This window comes from Elephantulus edwardii, unplaced genomic scaffold, assembly GCF_000299155.1.
Source record: "Elephantulus edwardii isolate Elephantulus edwardi_28Jun2011 unplaced genomic scaffold, EleEdw1.0 scaffold00076, whole genome shotgun sequence".
Taxonomy (NCBI): domain Eukaryota; kingdom Metazoa; phylum Chordata; class Mammalia; order Macroscelidea; family Macroscelididae; genus Elephantulus; species Elephantulus edwardii.
In genome coordinates this window covers 13,724,435-13,742,875 of record NW_006399826.1, presented here as the reverse complement: position 1 = coordinate 13,742,875, position 18,441 = coordinate 13,724,435, and the positions used below count along the sequence as shown (strand labels likewise).

Sequence of the window (18,441 nt, the reverse complement as noted above, 5' to 3'; positions counted from 1 at the left end):
CTGAATGAGTTCGAATTTGCCTCCTGGCAGCTACTCACAGTCCTAAGGTTCAAACTATTCTGCCTGCAGCCCCACCTACTCAGGTGGCCCCAGGAAAATGAGCTGCCTCTGCTCAAGAGGGGAGTCCAGACCCTCGAGTCCCCAGTCCACATGCTCCCTTCACTTTAGGGGAAGAAAAAGAAAATTAAAAACAGCTTTCAAAAGCAAAGAGCAAAGAAACCTAACCTGTCTGTTTACTTTACCAGCACAAGGAGCTGCTACTTTCCTTTGGCCTTCTCCCCAGCACCTACCTCCCTACTGCCCCAAATTCATAGACCAATCATTCCAGTGAGTCTGGGAGGCAGCTGTGGGTCTTCCTGTGATGCAGCCCAACAACAAACCCACAAGAGCATGTGTGTGCATGCACTCACATACACACATACACACACACTCACAGAGCAAGGAAACCAAGACAAGGTGAAAACGTTTTACCTTGTCACATTCCAGCGGTCAGCCGCCTCCAGAGGGGGCAGACACACAATGGACACCCTGTACTTGGCTCAGGCCTCCAGTCCAACACAGTTAACCCCTGCTGTGCTGCCTGTAGGGCTCTGGGCTGTGATTCAAAACCCGCTTGGGAAAGAACCATCCAGAAGCTCTTAGGGAAGCTTGGATGTGGGGCAGAGATGCTTGGAAAGGACAGGCATTCATAAATTTGGTCTGTAATCCTGGTTCTGCTGTAGACTAAGGTGGCAGATAAGTCACCACATGTCTCTCTGCCAGTGAATGGGTGGGACCAAGGTCTTTTCCACAAAATACACTTTACAGCCCCAGGCCTAGGAGATGGCATGAGCATCTCTGAACGACCAGGGAGTACTACTTAACTAGCTAGATGTACCTCAAAACTCAAAGGAGAGACAGAGGTTCCTTCTCCTCCCTCCCCAATCTGCAAATGAAAAAATTTGTCTTTGTCTAAATCATATTCCTTTTTTTTTTTTCTTTTCCTAAATCATATTCTTCACTTAACTGGTAACCTCGAACTCATCCTGTTATGTACAAATGTCAAGTCCCTGCTAGCCCTGTAGGTCCTTAGGTCTGTGAGTGGTCTTTAAGATACAGGTCCAAGACCAGCAATATCAATTTCATCTTCAATCTTGAAAATACAAATTCTCAAGGCCTACACTGGACCTACCCAACCAGGGTTCTATGTGTGGAAGATGGAACTCTGGGTTTTAATCAGCCATCTACATGGTTTGATATGGCTGGAGTTTGAGACTCGGTGTGTTAGGCTTTGCTTCCCCTCAGCTGTTACCTCTCCTACCTTCACCGCTACCATTACACTACGAGATGGCCCCACTTCTCCAGGGTGTGACAGCACAGAACTGCACTCCACTGGGGTTTTCAGTGGCTTGTTTTAGAGGAGTAGATTGACAAGCTTTTCTTTCAAGCTACCAATGGGTGCACTTGACCCACTAACCTTTCAATGAGTAGTCAAGCCCCTTAACATTTCGAAATCATTCATAGACTCCACTTTCAGCACCAAAATCCAATGACCTTTCACCACTGAGCCGATTCTGATGCACAATCACCCTATAGGACAGAGCAGAACTTCCCCATGTGGTTCCCAATGTTGTAACCCTTACAGAAGCAACTTGTGGCATCTTGCTCTTGTGAAGCAGATGATAGGTTCAAACCATCAGCCAGGTGCTAAACAACCAAGTGCTTAACCACTGCACCACCAAGGATCCTTTCACTAAGCCCAGCCCACTGCTGCTGGAGCCATTCTGAATCACAACGAGTCTTGAGAAAATAAATATTTATACACCGACGTTGCCATATCTTTCATCCAGAGAATGGCTGGGGAATTCAAAACAGCAATCATTTCCTTACCAGATGGCTACTTTTTAACCACAGCACTATCAGGGAGCCTGCATTCATCAAAGGATGCCATTATTTAGGTACTGTTATTCTGTATTTAAAGGTATTTCTTCCTTATAGTGGTCTCTTGTGACTAAGGATCAAAGGCACTGTATTTATCCACACGATCCCAATGTGTAGCACAGAGCTTGGTCTACACAGAAGACCCTCAAGGAATGTTGATGGGCTGCACTAATCAATTAACAAGTCAACTCAAGCTCAGCTTCCCGGAATCAGCCGCCTGTACCATGCATGAGCTTTGTCGCCACGGCACTAGTCCATGTAGACTATTGTCACCTTAAGCCTTGCTCTTAAAAGACCCACTGTGTCACAGGCCTTAGCACATCCATCAGCAATCACCAGGTGTGGGTTCTTGGCCTGCTTCTGCCACCCAGGAATGCTCATATGCTCTTTCAGCTCCAGTGCGTCATCAACAAATGGCAATGTATGGTATCCACTTCTGCTTCAGGATCTTGTGGTTTCTAATCTTTCTTTTTACTCCCAGATCTCCATGCTCTTGGGAGCCACTGGGTGGTACACACAGTAAAGTTGCTCTAAGTGAAAGATGGCTTGCATTCATCCAGAGCTGGAAGTCTACTTCCAAGAAAAAGCAGTCAATAAAAATTCTATTGGGATAAAAGAAAGCCCAAGGAAACACAGCTCTACTCTTGACACACATGAGGTCACTGTCAGTCAATACACTGTCAACAATAACTGGACTGAACTAAAGCTCATTGTAAAAATGGACATATAACACATGAGCCTCCCAGGGTCTTAAAGGCAATTACAAATATATAAGGAGTTCTCTTGTCATTCCTGCCCTCTTCCAAATCCCCTTCCTTGCCCACTCATCTACCAAGACATTTCACCCTCAGTTCTACCTCTGCTCCCAAACTCAGCTGATTCCCCCGTCACGAGGCTCTTCCTTCCTCCTTATTTGTAGCGGACACTAGGCTAACTACTAGTATTCTTATGACACAACCTTTCCCCCCTCAACGTCCATACAGTATCTTCTAACATTTAAAGGTAAAACATGTGTAGGCTCAACTTTGCTTCCTTGGTAGGTAATCTGTTACATGACCTTTAAATTGACTATCTCCCTTTTCATATTGGTTATAACATACACAGCAAAGTACAGACCAGTGGACTGATTTCACAATGTACAATTAAGACATCAATGACATTCTTTGAGTTATGCAACCATTCTCACCCTCTTCTTTTTGGTCATTCCTTTCTCATTAAAAGAAACTCACTGGCCCCTAAGAATTCTACTCAATCTTTCCTGTCTCTGCTACGAATTGGATTCCACGTAAGAAGTTATTAAAAGGGCATTCTGCTCAAAGCAGAGAATTTTTACTAGTTTAGTTAAATTACTGTTTGGTTTTAAGACAACATCAAGGGGCGTTTTTTGTTTAAGGCTGAAAGATTATCTAAGGAAAATAGTTTCAGGGGGTGACCCCGCCCCAATAGTTCCAGAAATTATAGATTGTATGGGAATTTTAAATTCTCCTCTACATTTCCCCCCCTTTTGGTCAAGATTTCTCTGTAGAGTCTTGAACCAAAATAGAAAATAATGGTAGCAAGGCATTAGCAAGTTTTTCTTGGCTCATGACAAAGGAGGTACCTGTTCGTGGAGGCAACTAGCCATACGTTCCAAACACTCCTCCTGCACTTGACTCTATTTTTCATCTGTTGCTCCAGGTAAACAGAGACCAAGTATTACACCTTGAAGGGCCATTTGCAGGCATTACACAAAGAACTAGAAAGCACAACAGAAGCATTAAACATATGACCAGGTCAAGTCAACTGAGGTAGCCCTTGAAACTATGACCCTAAACTTTCACAAGGCAACAAATTCCATTAATGTTTTGAATTCTCAATCTCTTTCTTTTTCTGTCATTGTTGCAACACAACTTTTGCCAGTTGACCATTTTCATACGTATGCAATTGATTGAAGAAGCCCTAATGGCACAGTCACTTAAGGTAGTTAAACAGCGCTAACCAAAAGTTTGGAAGTTTAAGCCTAACACTTAATGATATCTATCCTATCTCCATACCTTTTCAACCTGTACGCAGAACAGATTATCTGGGAGGCTGGGCTCTATGAGGAGAAATGTGGGGTCAAAGTTGGTGGATGATTTATCGACAGTCTGCGTTATGCAGATGACACAACCCTGCTTGCTGAAACTGAAGAGGACCTGAAGCGCCTACTGCAGAGGGTCAAGGACTGCAGCCTACAATACAGATTAAGGCTCAATGTCAAGAAGAGAAAGATTCTCACCACTGGACAAACTGGCAGCATCAGGATGGATGGTGAAGAGATTGAGATTGTTCACAGCTTTAGTTTGCTTGGCTCCACAGTCCACAATTTTGGCACCAGCAGCCAGGAAATTAAAAGGCACATTGCCATGGGAAAGTCTGCTGTTAGGGACCTCTCCAAAGTACTGAAGAGCAATGGTGTCTCTCTGGAGACTAAGGTGCATCTGATACAGGCTCTGGTCTTCACAATCACTTGTTATGCATCAGAGAGTTGGACAATGACCAAGGAAGATAGAAGGAGAATTGATGCCCTTGAGCTGTGATGCTGGAGAAGAGTACTGAGAGTACCATGGACTGCTAGGAAAACAAACAGATTCATCCTGGAAAAGGTTAAACTGGGTGGCTCCTTGGAGGCAAGGATTCTGAGGCTCCGTCTAACATACTTTGGATATGTTGTGAGGAGAGACTGGTCCTTGGAGAAGGACATCATGCTTGGGAGGGTGGAGGGACAGCCCAGGAGGGGAAGGCCCTCTATGAGGTGGATTGATTCAGTGACTGGGGTAATCGGGATGGGAGTTTCAGAGACAGTGTGATTGGCACAGGACAGAGCGGAGTTTAGGGCTGTTGTACATAGGGTCGCTATGAGTCACAAGCAACTCGACGGCACATAACAACAACATTACAGTAAGTAGCTGGGTAACCCTTGGCCAGTACAAGAAATGAAGTCATGATACATGCTACAACACCATGAATAGAGCTTGACCTCATTGTTTTGAGTAAACTAAATCAGTCATAAAAGGACAAATATATTATGGCCTCATTTACATAAAAAAACAAGAACAAGCAACTACATAGAGACCAAAGCTTATATTGTTATACACTGTTTTAACAATAAAGTGTAATGTGGGACTCTTCTCCATTCTTTTTCCCTCAAGACTGATATTTTTGGAGCTGTGGTGGCCTAATGGTAAGAAACTGCACTGCAATCCCGGAGGCATGCTATTCAAATCCACAGCTACTCTTCAGGAGAAAAACTAACAATCTCCTCCCACGTGACTCACTGCCTCTGAAAAGTCACCAGAGGGTAAGCTATGGGTTGGTTCTGACTCCCCAGTTCTCAACAACGCAACAACATGATGTTATTTCTTCCATTCATTGGTCTGGCTTCTTTTTTTCCTGTAATTCTTAGTTTAGAAACTTCATCTCTGTTCTCTAGTTCTGCTATTTTCTCTTTCAATGTTTTGCTTTCTTTTACATTCTGGGAGAACATAGTCTACTTAGTATCCTATAATATCAATTCCATTATGTTTCTTATTCTCCTTCGGCCTTTATTGTTTTTACTACAGATTTTAATTCTGCAATTGTATCTTGTATTTTCCTGCAAGCTTTCCTTTACTCTCTTTCTTGCATCTGGCTCTGATGTCATTTCTCACTCATATCCCATGGGGGGGGGGGGCAAGGCTTCTTCCTACCGTGGCTGTCCAGCAGCTCCTGGACACTTTTATGTTGCTGATGAAGTAAATCATTTTCACAATCTTTTACTCTGAAGACCTAAGACCTTTTTTTCTGCCTAAGATCTCAATATGTATTCTAGCCTCTGACTCGTACACTAGTGAACAGAGAGATTCATCTAGCCAGCAAAAGGACTGGACTACTTTTGACACTTCAAACTTTTCAGACTTTACCTTCTCTCTACCCTAAAACTTGTTGGATCCTTCTCTGGGAATACTGTCATTACCAGTTGTCATCTGAGGTTACAAGGCTTAGCAACAGCAATGTGCTGGAACCAGCTTCCATGGACTCAGGAGAACCCACTGCTTAACTCTCTTCTCAGCTCTCCTCCACTCAGGGATATTAGTGGCTACCTTGAACTTGGCCATTGTGGGAGAATTCATACCACAGGAATCTGCAGGCTACAAATCAGGGCTTGGTCGGTTTTTGTTTGTTTGTTTTGTGCAACATTATGTATTAAGAACTTAATAGAATACCACTAAGATTAGTGGTTAAGCAATTAACCCCTTAATAGCTAACCAAAAGACTAGAGACTTAAGCCCGCATAGAGACTCTTCAGAAGAAATGTTTAGCAACCTACTTCTTCAAAGGCATACATTTAAATCTCAGTGGAGATGAGTTCTACCCTGCGACACAGAGGGTCGCTATGAATCAAAAATCAACTCACTGGCAACTGCTAAACATTATTGATAGTTGATAAGCATTTATTAACATCTAGCTGGGCTAAGAAGAGATTCTTCTACTGGATGCCTTAACATACTGAACAGCTTAAATCCACAAAATATACTAGGTCAAGGCCTCTTCCCATATACCCTAGAACATTACTTGAGGAAATGTCTCTGCCCAAAGTCAATGACCATGGCCGTTCTTCCCAAACCTCTCCCTTCCAGTCTTAACTCGATGGCTTCCAAGGATCACAGCCTTTGAGAATATGTACAATGATGTTAGTATGTACAGAATGATATCAGGGAGGCCTCTGTCGTCCTGTGAAAGATGTCTATACAGTAGACCAGATATGTGATTCTTTTTCTGACTGCTAGCTCGAAAATTGTGAGTCTGTGAACTTTGACATAGGGTGAGAGAATGGGGTTTGGTCCTAAGTGTTACAGACTAAGAAGTAAGTCTATTTTCAACACAGGTTTTCATCAGTCTATACTTCCAAGAATTACCTCCTAGATCCTGGCAAGAGATTGACCATCTGACTTTGGCTTTGGAAATGACTGATGAAGTTCTTCTTTATGTCATCTATGGCATTGAGTCTTCTATGTCTTCTATCATATTGAGTCTTTACACTTTCTATGGTACTTAGGATTCAGAAGGTGCTTTTCCTACTTCAGGGACCTTGCCAGCACCTGGGACTCTCTCCTCAACTCCTTTAGTTAACTGCTCTTTATCTTTCAAGTTCATGTCAAAAGTCACTTCTGCAGAAAAAGTCTTTTCTGAGTTTCACAGACATGACAGGACTCCTTGCTCTGTGCTTTTTTAACATCGGATTTCTGCTTCCTAGCACTTGCTATGTTTTATAATGAAATGCACGTACCACTATTGTTTTCAAGTCTACCTTCCCCCTGAAGATGGGATCTGTGTCTGATTTACTCAAGCTGGTATTCTTAAAAGTCTGGCACATTCCCTGACCCACTGAGACACTCCACACCATTCACTGAATGAATTCTGGGTGAGAGACTCTGTCAAAGACCAGCAGATGTCATCTGGCTCATATGTCCATGACCATGAATGATGTCTCTCTGAAATCCTCCCTGCTGCAGTAACTCCTGGAGCAACTGTTTCAGAAATACCAGTAAATAGATCAAGCAGCCCAAGTCTTCCCTAGCTCTCAATCAGTAGGAACAATGGCAGTTCTGCACCACAGTCTCAGATGCCTCAACTACACCAACAGTCTACAGCAGACGAGGAATCTCTGGCTAATTGGCCTTGTCAAACAACACACTCATATGCTATTACCAAGCTCACAGTTTGCCTCAACCAGTCTGCATCATCTGAATAGTGTAACCATCGCATGCGCTGGTCATATCTCAGGAGGCAGGTTCTCTGAGCCTGACTGATGTGCATTACTGCAAATGATTCCCTCCAAGTTGTGGGTGGCTTTCTCTCTCTGCTCTGTCCGCTGGTTAATGCTAAGGTACGCTTCAAAAATGGATCACACTGTATCTTCCTCAGGAAGATCCTAATTTTCTACTCCTCAATCTTTGTATCGCTCTAATATAGACAGTCTTATCTTCTTGCTGCTTCAAAAATGGGCCACATTGTATCTTCCTCAGGAAGATCCTAAATTTCTATTCCTCAATCTTTGTATCTGTCTAATCGGTCTTGTCTTCTTGCTATGACAACATATGACAGACTGTTGCAATGTTTCATTAACATTGGCCCAAGAGCTCCAAGAGAGAAGGCACCATGTTTTAAACCAGCATAGCACTGTTACTGAAACTTAGATGCCTTTCTCCAATTCTGGCCTTCTCGGCACTCCCACTGCAGCTGAATTACATATTAATCACCTGACGGTTGGGACCAGGGTTATTAGCTTCTGAGTTCTCTGTATTAGTTGATTTAATCACTACGTCTTACTTATATATAATTATATTCTTAAAAAAATTTACTTGAAAGATACTTCTTTTAAACCCCAAACCGAAGAATTGAGAGGATCTAGTGGTGGTGGTGGTGAGGTGGTCAGATGTCAGGTTCTGTCATGATTGGTCCATTTGCAAGTCATCCATTGGTGCAACCTTCTATTTCTCAGCCTAATCCTCAGCCCATTCGCCCTCCACTCTAAAAGCTGCAGTGGTGGTTCCCCATTTTACAGAACCCCATCCCATCTGCCTGCTGTCCTGGTGTCAAGCTCAAGGTGGAACCAGTCTCCATTCTGTTTCTGGAAACCCCATACTCATTGCCACCTGTAACATCCTCCCTGTATAAAACTCTCCCATTGGCCAGCTCTACTCCCACCTCCTCCATGAGACTTCCCTAATCCAGCCAACTACCAGAGATACTGGTCTTCCCTGCACTCCCATCAGAGATGAGTCACTAAGCACTCGGCAGCTACCTGCTGCTGCTTTCCACTGGATTTCCCGAGCTGTGGTGTCCTCCAGCCACACTGACAGCACAGACACTGTCCTCTCCATATCTTGGATTTCCCATAGTATCCATCAGAGACTGGTCACATGCAGGTTTAAAGGCCAATTCTGTGGAACCGTAGGATGAGAGGTTAAGGAGTTTAAACTTTAGTCTTAACACATAGATTAAACCCATGCTAGAGAGCCTTGGGTTTTATCTCTCCCTCCAAGGATATTAGACTGTAGACTATCAAGATGCAAAGTGTACACTGGGTAAAATGGAATTGATTCAGAAAATAAGGCAAGATGCTGTGTTTCATCTGTCCTTTCTTAGATCACATAGCTGAACTGTGCTCTTCAAGACCACCTTGCTCCTGCTCTTTTCACAATTAGCATTCATTTCATTATGGTGATTCCAAATCCATCCATATGCTTTGCCTCATCTCTGCCCCTGTGCCAAAGCTATTACTGTCCCATCAAGAATATGCCCTTGTTTCTTCCCCTTCCTCAAGCAAATCTAGACCCATGTCCTCCACAAAGGCTTCCCTCACTCCACCCCAGCCCTGAGCTCATGAGCTGCACAAGTGCACTGTGGATCACGTTCCCCCTCTGGTCACACACTGATGGTTCCTGTGACTGTCCACTCTCCGAAGGCACAGATCTTGTCTCTTGCCAATCCTTTCCTGTCCCAAACAGCACGCACAACTGGCTGTACAAGCCACAGAGCCAAGGCATCACTAAACACTCGTGGAGCCAACAGCAGACCAAAATCGAGCTCCAGAGCATAAAACAATGAACAGAAAGGACACCCGCAGGGCTTTCATATCAAATCATCCTTTTTCAGTCCCCATTATCAATCAATAACCAAAAGAAGTCAAGGATCTCATTGATCAAATAACAAAAGGTTAACAGGCACCAATCACTGTGGGACTTGCTGTTTTGCAAGCCTTTGGAGCAGTTTCTAAGGCACATGCTCAGGTTATCATATTGGATTCTTCAAACTCAGATCCCGGTTGCATGGAGTGCAATGAGACAGGCTCACGGAAGGTTGACAGTTCAAATCCACCTGCAGCTCCACAGCAGAAAAAAAGGCAGGGTCTTCCTGAAAAGAATTACAGCCTCAGAGACCCGCTGGAGGGTCATTATGGAGTAGGACCCAACTTCACAGCAGTGAGTTTCATAACTCTCTAGCTCTAAATTAAAACCTCCAACTCTCCAGGTTCAAACCTTTCTCCTGACAAAACTGAAAATTCTTAGCACAGAGAAGAAATAATGAATACCTTTTTTCTCCCCTAGTTTGACTGACAACATTGCTTCTATTGGTTGTTGCTCCCTTTCCTACCCTAAACCTGTATGTAAAATATTGTTGTTGTTGGTGGTGGTGGTGGTGTTGTTGATGGAGTAGTGCCAGAACCAATCCATAGCTGATCCTCTGGTGGGTTTTCAGAGGCAGTTAATTGCACAGGAGGAGACTGCCCTCGAACCACGTGCCTTCGGGACTGGAGCACAGCTTCTTGCCACTAGGCCACCAGGGCTCCCTTATCTCTACATTGTGAGGTATAATTAAGTGCAGCACCTGAGCAGTGTGTAGAGGCTCTCCCTTTCTAAGTACCCCACCAGGGAGAATTCTCACTGAACTTTCCACATCCCATCCCAATTCAAATCATAGTGGGAACTGCAGCCTGCTCCTCTCCATGTGGAAATGCTGGGACACCAACCCACCAGCCTGCCTTCTGTTGTTGGACAGCACTGGTGTGGCATGACAGACTGGGTGCTGTGTGGTCTAACCAGGCATCCTTGGGACCTAGGCACAGCTGCAGGCCTCAGTCTTCAGAGCACACCTGGAAACCTGTGCCACAGCCCCTGTGACAAAGACATTTATCAAGCATCCACAGCAGATTCCAGCTCTGGTGGGGACAAGCTGCTGGCACCATGCTGAAGACTTTTGCTGGGATTTTCTAGAAGCTTTTCTTCCTCTGTACCATCTTCCTTGTATGATCTCCATTATGGGCCAAAGAAGGCCAGTCTTCATGACAATGTTGAGAACTGAATCCCTTGCTTCCTTTGGCATCACCCTTTGTGATACTTCTTCACACTTCACTTGCTGTCTATTCTGCCCTTCTTCCCTGGGCTCTAAGCCTGGCTTTCCTGTCCTGAAGGGAGTTTCACTCAATTCCCTAAGCAGGTAAGCATGTGCATTCGTCAGTAGGGCTGGTTTGAGGTACCACTAGGTTCTCTGAGAATGAAACCATGCAAGCCAAATCCTTGAGACATTTGTAGTACAGAATCACAGGATTTCACAGCTAGAGAGACCTTCCATATCAAGCCAAACTCTTAGACTGCGACGGATGGGACAGCCATGTGTGGGAAGGCCCTGTGAGAGCCCACTAAGAGGTGCCCAGCCCAATCAGCATGGGGCTACCTAGCTTCTCCTTCGTGGGGGCCTTTCTCTGCTAGTCGCTCCATAACTGAAGAGCAGGGAAGCCCTTGGACTTCAGTAACAAGAGAAGATTGCCCAGTTCAGTGTCAAAAAGAGTGAGGGAGACACAAAATGCAACGTGAATTTTCAGCAAAAGTCAAGAGCCGCATGTGCTGGAGTGGTGACAAGGCTCGAGAAGGCCCTTCATAAGTATTTGATGGCTGAGTGAATTAATGACTCAGTGGCTGCGCAGGCTCGCGTGTGGTGAAACTTGGTTAAACTCTTAAGCGTTTGAGGGAGAAACCGAGATTGGGCCATTGTCCCTGAAAAATAGCCGTAAATATGAAAAAATAACATAAGTGGTTCTTATTAACATAAGTGGTTCTTACTCTCTTTGTCTAAGTCCTCATTGTGTTGCTTCATAATGCAGAGTGCTGATACACCTTAGAGAGCATTTAGTTTTCATATTCTATTTCTACACAATTTCTGATCCATTCAGGGAACAAAAACCATTCATAATCAGGTGCGGGGCTCTGTGGGGCACACTTGGCCCCTTTCTTGGAGGAGCTCGCATCCTGGGAGAGCAGGGACAACAAACAGTAAAGCGGCATAATGTGCTGGGTGCCTGGTGAGAGCGCTGGGCCCAGTGCACTCTGGGACCGGCAGCGGAGGCACTGAGGGCTGGGCTGGGGTGACCAGGAAGTTTGCACTGAGGAGGCTGGGTGGTGCCGCAGGTCCGAGATGGTGCCACCCTGGCTGAAAGGGAGCAGTCAGGGCACCCAGCGAGGAGGAGGCAGGTGTACAGAGCCAGGGTCAGCGAGGAAACCAGTTTGACAGGAGCAGAGGCCTGTGGGTGTTGCATAAAATAAGGTTCACGCAGCAAGGTGCCTGGTGCAAGCTGCAGGACAGGGTTCGCCAGAGATCAGGTGGAAGGGTGAGAGGAAGGCCATAGAAGCTTCAGGGAGCAAACCAACTGTGAGTTGACAGTTCTCCAGACTCCAGGAACTTCCTGTTGCTAAGACAGAGGCAATCCCACAATCACGTCTGTTCTTTAGAGAGATCTTGTCTTGTCAGAAATCTTGGTCCTGAATGTCACTGCTCTGTTGCCTGGGTCCACTGATGGAGACTCCCTCGTGCTCCCCACTCCCATTTGTGGGATCTGTTGCTTCTTTCCTCCCTTTCTCCTCATGGAGTTCTAGCTGTGGAGTCTGTACGGAGTTCTGCTGCTAACCCACAGAAACCCACTTTCCAGCAGCAGTTCAAATCCACCAGTGGTTCCGAGGACAGAAAGCACGTTAAGCCATAGAAAAGGCACAAAGCATCAGCTATGAATTGATCCCAACTCTACAGCAATGAAAAATAAGTCAAAACAATTCCTGAGCTCCAGTCCAACTGTGGGCCTGAACTGGGTCTTCCCTGAATCTTAGTCTTGGTCTTGCTTGGCACAGAATACAGTGCACAGTGTGATTCTAATTCACGATGGTCCCTGAGAGGAGAACTGCCTCCCACAGGATTACAATAGCTATGGTGCCAAGTGGTGGGCACTCAACTATTAACCTTAAGGCTGGACTTGGAGCCCACCTGGCAGCAATGCGGAAAAACAGTCTGGCAATCTGTTTCTGTTAAAATTAGAGTTTAAAAACCAAAACAAAACAAAAAACCCAACCTTAGGGGAGGTTCTACGCTGCAAAACAAGGGCATTACCATCATGAACAGAATCAACTTAATGAGAAAGGGTCTAGTTTAATCTTACAGAAGTAGACAGCCAGGCCTTTTTTCTGCAGTAACTTATTTCCTAAGTTATAATAATAAAACTCGGTTTGGCTTTTAAATACTTGTCGTGAGTCAACTCAAGAGCAGAAAGCACCAATCCCTTATGTCTTAGGGACCAAGAGGCCCCTGTGGACCTTTCTGATGGACCAAGGAGTGATGTACCAATCTCGAGGGCCCTGGTTTCCAGAAGGCAAAGAAGAAATCCTCCCAGAATTCAATTACAGAAATTAGCTGGTATTATCGAGTCCCCATTATCCCTGCCAGGAGGCAGGGCAAGCATCTGTATTCTTATCTTACTGATTAGCTTTCTGAAGCTCAAAGAGGTTAAAGAACTTGTTTGGGGTCATTTCACTGGGAAGTTGTGGAGACAGGATCCCCATCACATCTTCTTGTCAGTCCAGGTGTGAGGTCTTCACACCTTAGCACAGGCGTCTGGCCCCAGGCCTGCCACCAACTCCTCCTGTTATTTTGGGCACCCTGGTCTGTTTCCTCACAGATTCCCTTCCGAATGGGGACAAAACACTTATCCAACCTTCCTCCTCAGGCGAATCCAGGGGTAGTTGGGACAGGTAGATGTTCTTGAAAAGGACAAAGTGTGATGTACATAAAATGACGTCATTTTGATTAGACGAGAGAAACTAGGTCCAGAAACATGACTTCTAATTGGACAAAGTTCTGCAAGGCTTATGTGCTCAACACGCACTGCCCCCCCATGCCTACGTCCAGTAAAGTAAAGACAGAAGTTACACCCACTTGGGATCAGTGTGACTGGCTGAGTCCAGAACTGTCCTCTGTGGTTCTGCTTAGAAGGTGCAGGTGCTTCCTCTGAGGGATCCTGTGGGCTTCAGGGATGCCCGCATGCCCCAGTGACCCTGGCTTCCTATGCTCTGCATGATACAGAGTGCCAACCATGGCCCTCTGGTGGATTCAACCCCTTAGCACTTGTACAAGAGAGAGGTGAGCAATTTCTTCCTGCACTATTTACAGCCTCAAAAAACCTGCAGGAGGGTCAGCTATGAGTTGGCTCCGAACTTTAACTCACAGGGACTCTCTGCACAGACTAGAAATGCTCCACTGGTTGTTAAGGAAATCACCAGTCTGTCTTCTGAGGTGTCGTATATGGCAAAATGGAGCATAAAGCTCTCCCTCCACCCACCCACCCCGTGCTGTGCTCCACTCCCATGGTCTTGAATACATTCAGACCCACTCTTCAAGGGGAGAGAAGAGTCTGATGCCCAAGGACGCGCAGCTGTGGTCTGAATGTCTGAGATTTCTAGATGAGAGCTGGGGGGAGAGGGACGAAGTTGGCCTCAGTCTCCCAAGAAGACAAGTTCTCCCAACACTTTGCATTGTCCCAACATGTTCAAGGCAGCACCAGGGTCCAGCTGAGGCCAATTGAAGTGGAAATGAAAACTCACAACCAAACCAAAAAAATGCTGGCTGACCTTTTCCCCTGTGTGAAAGAAGTCCAACCTGTGGGCCTCTCTGTGTTGTCTTTCTGGCACCCACCATTTGGCCATCCAACATGTCTGCCACTTCCTGAAAAGTCTGTGAAACACAAGGTCACCTGTAGAGATGGCTGGAGATGACGTGTCAAGCCTATGACAATATGCATGATGGGACGCTGCTTTGTTTCATCCTGGTGCTAACATTTCGGGAGGGACTCCAGGCTTCATGCTATGTCCCAGGACAGGAAGAACTGGGTTTGGGTAGTCCTGTTCTGCTCTTCAGAGGGCCAGAGGATGGGAGAAGCAGATGATGGGTCCAGGATTCTGTGTGACTTCTTTGTTTTCTTCTGAGTTTTTCTACATAGAGCTGCTGCTAACCCTCCTGACAAGGTCAGCCTTTTCCCCTCCCCCAAGGACTCTCCCACATGGTGGATCCCTGAGCACACACGCACTAACATCATCCTAGTTTGCAAGGCAAGGCAACGCCTTCGAATGTCAACGTGCTAATGATCATTTACCCCATTCTTCTGGCAGGGAGCAAAACTAAAGTGACTTGAAATGCCATTTAAAAAAAGAATTATTTCCCATTCCTGAGCAGCAGAGAAAAAACAGGGTTTCATTGGCTGGGTCCGCCTTCAATAGCTTTCTGGTTTCAATTAAAACTTCAAGTCTCCAAGGGGAAAATTGGCATTCTGGGAGGCTGAGGCCCAGCCAAGTTTCAGTGTCTCTGCAGGAGCCCAGAAAAGATGCCCCATCCGTCTAGCTAGTTCTCGTCTTCCTCCGTGTGCATATTACACAGGCGCTTCAGAGTGGTGATTAAAGTACAACTCAAAATAATGACCGGGTTGAGAGAACTCTCCTACCGGAGACCCTCATGTTAGTGCCAGAGAAGTATCGATCAGGCCCCTAATGGGATTGAAAGTCAAGATAACAGCAGAAATGGAACAGGGACTCCAGAGGGACGTGCCTACCTATTTATTTATTTCTTCTTCAGCAAAACCCTGCCTGCTGCCCCACTGACTGGTTCCGCTATCTTCTACAAAGATTGCAAGCATTGTTTTCTCCCCCTCCTCCCCAAATCAGGTTATTTACCAAGTTCCACGTGTGCCAGGAGCTCAACACATTACCAGAAACTGGAATGACAGGAGGGGACTGTTGGGTTTGTTCAGGGCTACAGTGTGAAGTCCAAAAGGGGGTATTTAGCAGGAGGCACCTATGTAACATTCAGAAACGCGCATGATCGCAGCCATGAACCTGTGAGGTAGCCTCTATTTCCTTCCACATAACACTACATGTAGCCCCTTTACCCCACCCAAGGGTGCTGACACAAGTTTCTCTTCATGTTCACTACAACATCCTCCCTCCAGTCTGTCTATTCCAATGACACATCAATTGTCCCCCCTCCCCAAGAAAGACAAAGTTCCTCCTTGCCCGGGTTGCTTTCATTCACCACCTCCTCCAGCTCAGCTTGGGTTGTTTTTGCTGCTAGCACCTTCCACCATCCAGCTCTTAAGCATCAAGTCAACCCTCCAAGACCAAGACTTTTTTCACCTGGGAGAAGGAGGGTGGATGGGATGTATCAAGCAGACCTCTGAGTGCTAAACCTCCTACCTTCTCAGGTTACTCTCTCTACTGTTTACAAAGGCTCTGAGTTCCAGAACGACGCTTGCTTTCTCCTCTCTTGCTCTGCTCCAAATACTAACTCCTGACACCCTTTTTCCAGCAGCAAGGGCGCAGACCACATGCAACCCAAAACACAGCCCCTTCTATTCCACCCCGAAACCTGGTCAGAACAGAAGAAACACTCCTCTCCCGGGAAGCTTAAGGGTCTCTCCAATGCCACAGAAAACCAGGGAAAGGGGAGGAGTTGTAAATTGCCAGCATTTTTAAAGTGCTACAAACTTTCTCCACCCTCCCACGCCCCAGGCCACTTGGCCACGCCCACCCATCCCCGCCAAGCAACAACTATCTGGGGTGTAGAAGGAAACTCTCCCCAGAAGTGGCCCCGCGTCTGGTTCCGAAGAGGCAGGAGTGGCAGACGCAGCCCACCGCCCTTCTTCCCCACGCCCCGCCCCCGCCCACTGCCCCCACCCCGGGCGCGCGCGCGCGCACAAACCACGTTCGCCAATCAAGGTGAGTTTGGAAAAGGCAGGGCAGGTTTACCTGTGAGATCTAGAAGAGGTAAAGGATGGGGCCAAAGTGTCAGCCCACTCAGGTGACAGCTATCTTATGAGTCTGGTTTTAAGTCCGAATCCCCAGGAAAGCGAGGATAAATAGGACAGACAGCGAAGGGATGTTAAAGAAGAGAAGAAAAACAAAGTAAGAGTAATCCCAGTATTTCCTTACAGACCGTGGATTCCAACCAAACTTTCGGGGGGGGGCGGTATGTGGGGGGTGGCCAGGCAGAGGGGGTGCTGTAGAATCCCAGAATAAACTGGCCTTTCGTAGGGGAGCTGCACTGAGGATAAAGAGCGACATAAATTGCCCTTTTAGCATTAGACGTCAACCATGAGATTATCAAGACAGTTTATTTGAAGCGGAAACGAATCGGAAATCCTTCCCTCAACAATCCCTTTAGCCACATCCACACACCCCGCGCAGATCCTCATAAAGACTAAATGCAGCATCGGAGACACCCCCCACACACACCCCGCCCCCGGCAGCTCCAGCCTTATCGCCTACTTCCAATTACACGACTTTCCGATCTCCAATGAAAATATTTCCACTAGGATCCGATTTCAGAATTGTTCTTAGGGGAGGAGAGAGAGGGTGTTTGCAGAGTGTGGGGAAGGGGGACAGGAAGACAGCATTTAAACCAGCAACTAATTTTCCTTTTTAGAAGCGGCATGCTCTACCGATCAGAAATTGCTATCACCCAACAAAGCTTCCAGCACAAACAGACGCCAACACCAGCAGCACCGTTATCACCATCCTCAAGACCTGCCCCATCCAGTTTACCTCACTTTGTCTCCGTGGAACTTCTCAGCCAGGGTTGTGGTCGAAAGGATAATGGTTGGAAAGACAAAAACAATAAATCGATACCCTGAAGGGTTCCCTTTCCGGAGTGACTTCCCACTGGAAACCACCGAATGGGGGAAAGCCTGCTGTGACTTCCCAAGCCCTGGGCTCCTCTAGAAATACACACACAATGCGTGCTTTAAAAAGAAAATTAATACAGGGCATTCGTGTTGCTTTTAAGGGAAATCCTGTCTTTTTCAGAGTCCTAAAACTGGAGAGCACGAACAAGAAACTCACATCCATTGATTGATATTTTCAGAGAAGGACTAACACGTCGCCACACAACAAGAAGCAACAACAAGCACGCACCGACCTTCGCGGGACCACTTCTTCCCTCTTCTTCTATTAAGGACACGTTAGATTCTGATGCATCCCCGCCCCCCCCCCCCCAAATCCAGGGAAAAAAAAAAATCCAACCAGGTTACAATGCGGCTCTGGCTTCACTTAACCTGTAAGTTACAAAGAGCAATGTGTCTGCATGGTACGTGTGTGTATGTACATATCCGCCTGCCCACCTCGTTCCCTGCCCCATCCAGCGCCCAGTCCAGTCTACTTCTCCAATGCCAAGCACGCCAGCCCAGGCCGCCCCGCAGCAGGACGGTGAAGGGGGTGCAAAGGGGGGGGGGGAAGGCCCAATTAGGCGAAACTCAAAAAGCCCCCACCCCTCCAGCCCGATGCTTGCAACATCGTCCCTGCCAACGGGCCACCCTGACTGAGCCCGCATCGCTGCCCACCCGTGGGCAGCCCCGCCTCGCGCACAGTCCCGCCAGCCCGGCCGGGACCTGCACCCCGGCTGCCCGGCTCCCTTTCCCCTTTCCCGCCCGCTGTAAAGTCAAAGCCCCGGCGAGGCAACGTGAACTTTTGCACGCCGGGCACACACGCCGCCCCCCGCCCCGGGCGCGCCGCCGGGCTCCCGGGCCAAGGTCGCCGCCGCGCGTGCTCACCCATGTCCCGGCAGCTCCGATTCGCTGGCCCCGGCGCTCGCTCACTCGCTCAGATCCCGGCTCCGGTCTCTCGGCCGAGCCCCCAAAGGTGCTGCTGCTGCTGC

At 46.9% G+C, this 18,441-nt stretch overlaps 1 protein-coding gene across 1 annotated transcript in view; it reads right to left on the bottom strand.

Moving 5' to 3' along the window:
* Positions 1–18,437, bottom strand: part of SETBP1 (SET binding protein 1) — a 463,997-nt gene extending 445,560 nt beyond the window's left edge. The window contains exon 1 of the mRNA XM_006889235.1: positions 18,338–18,437. The gene's annotated coding sequence lies outside the window, so the exon portion shown is untranslated. The remainder of the gene's footprint in view (positions 1–18,337) is intronic.
* Between the last annotated feature and the right edge of the window lie 4 nt (positions 18,438–18,441).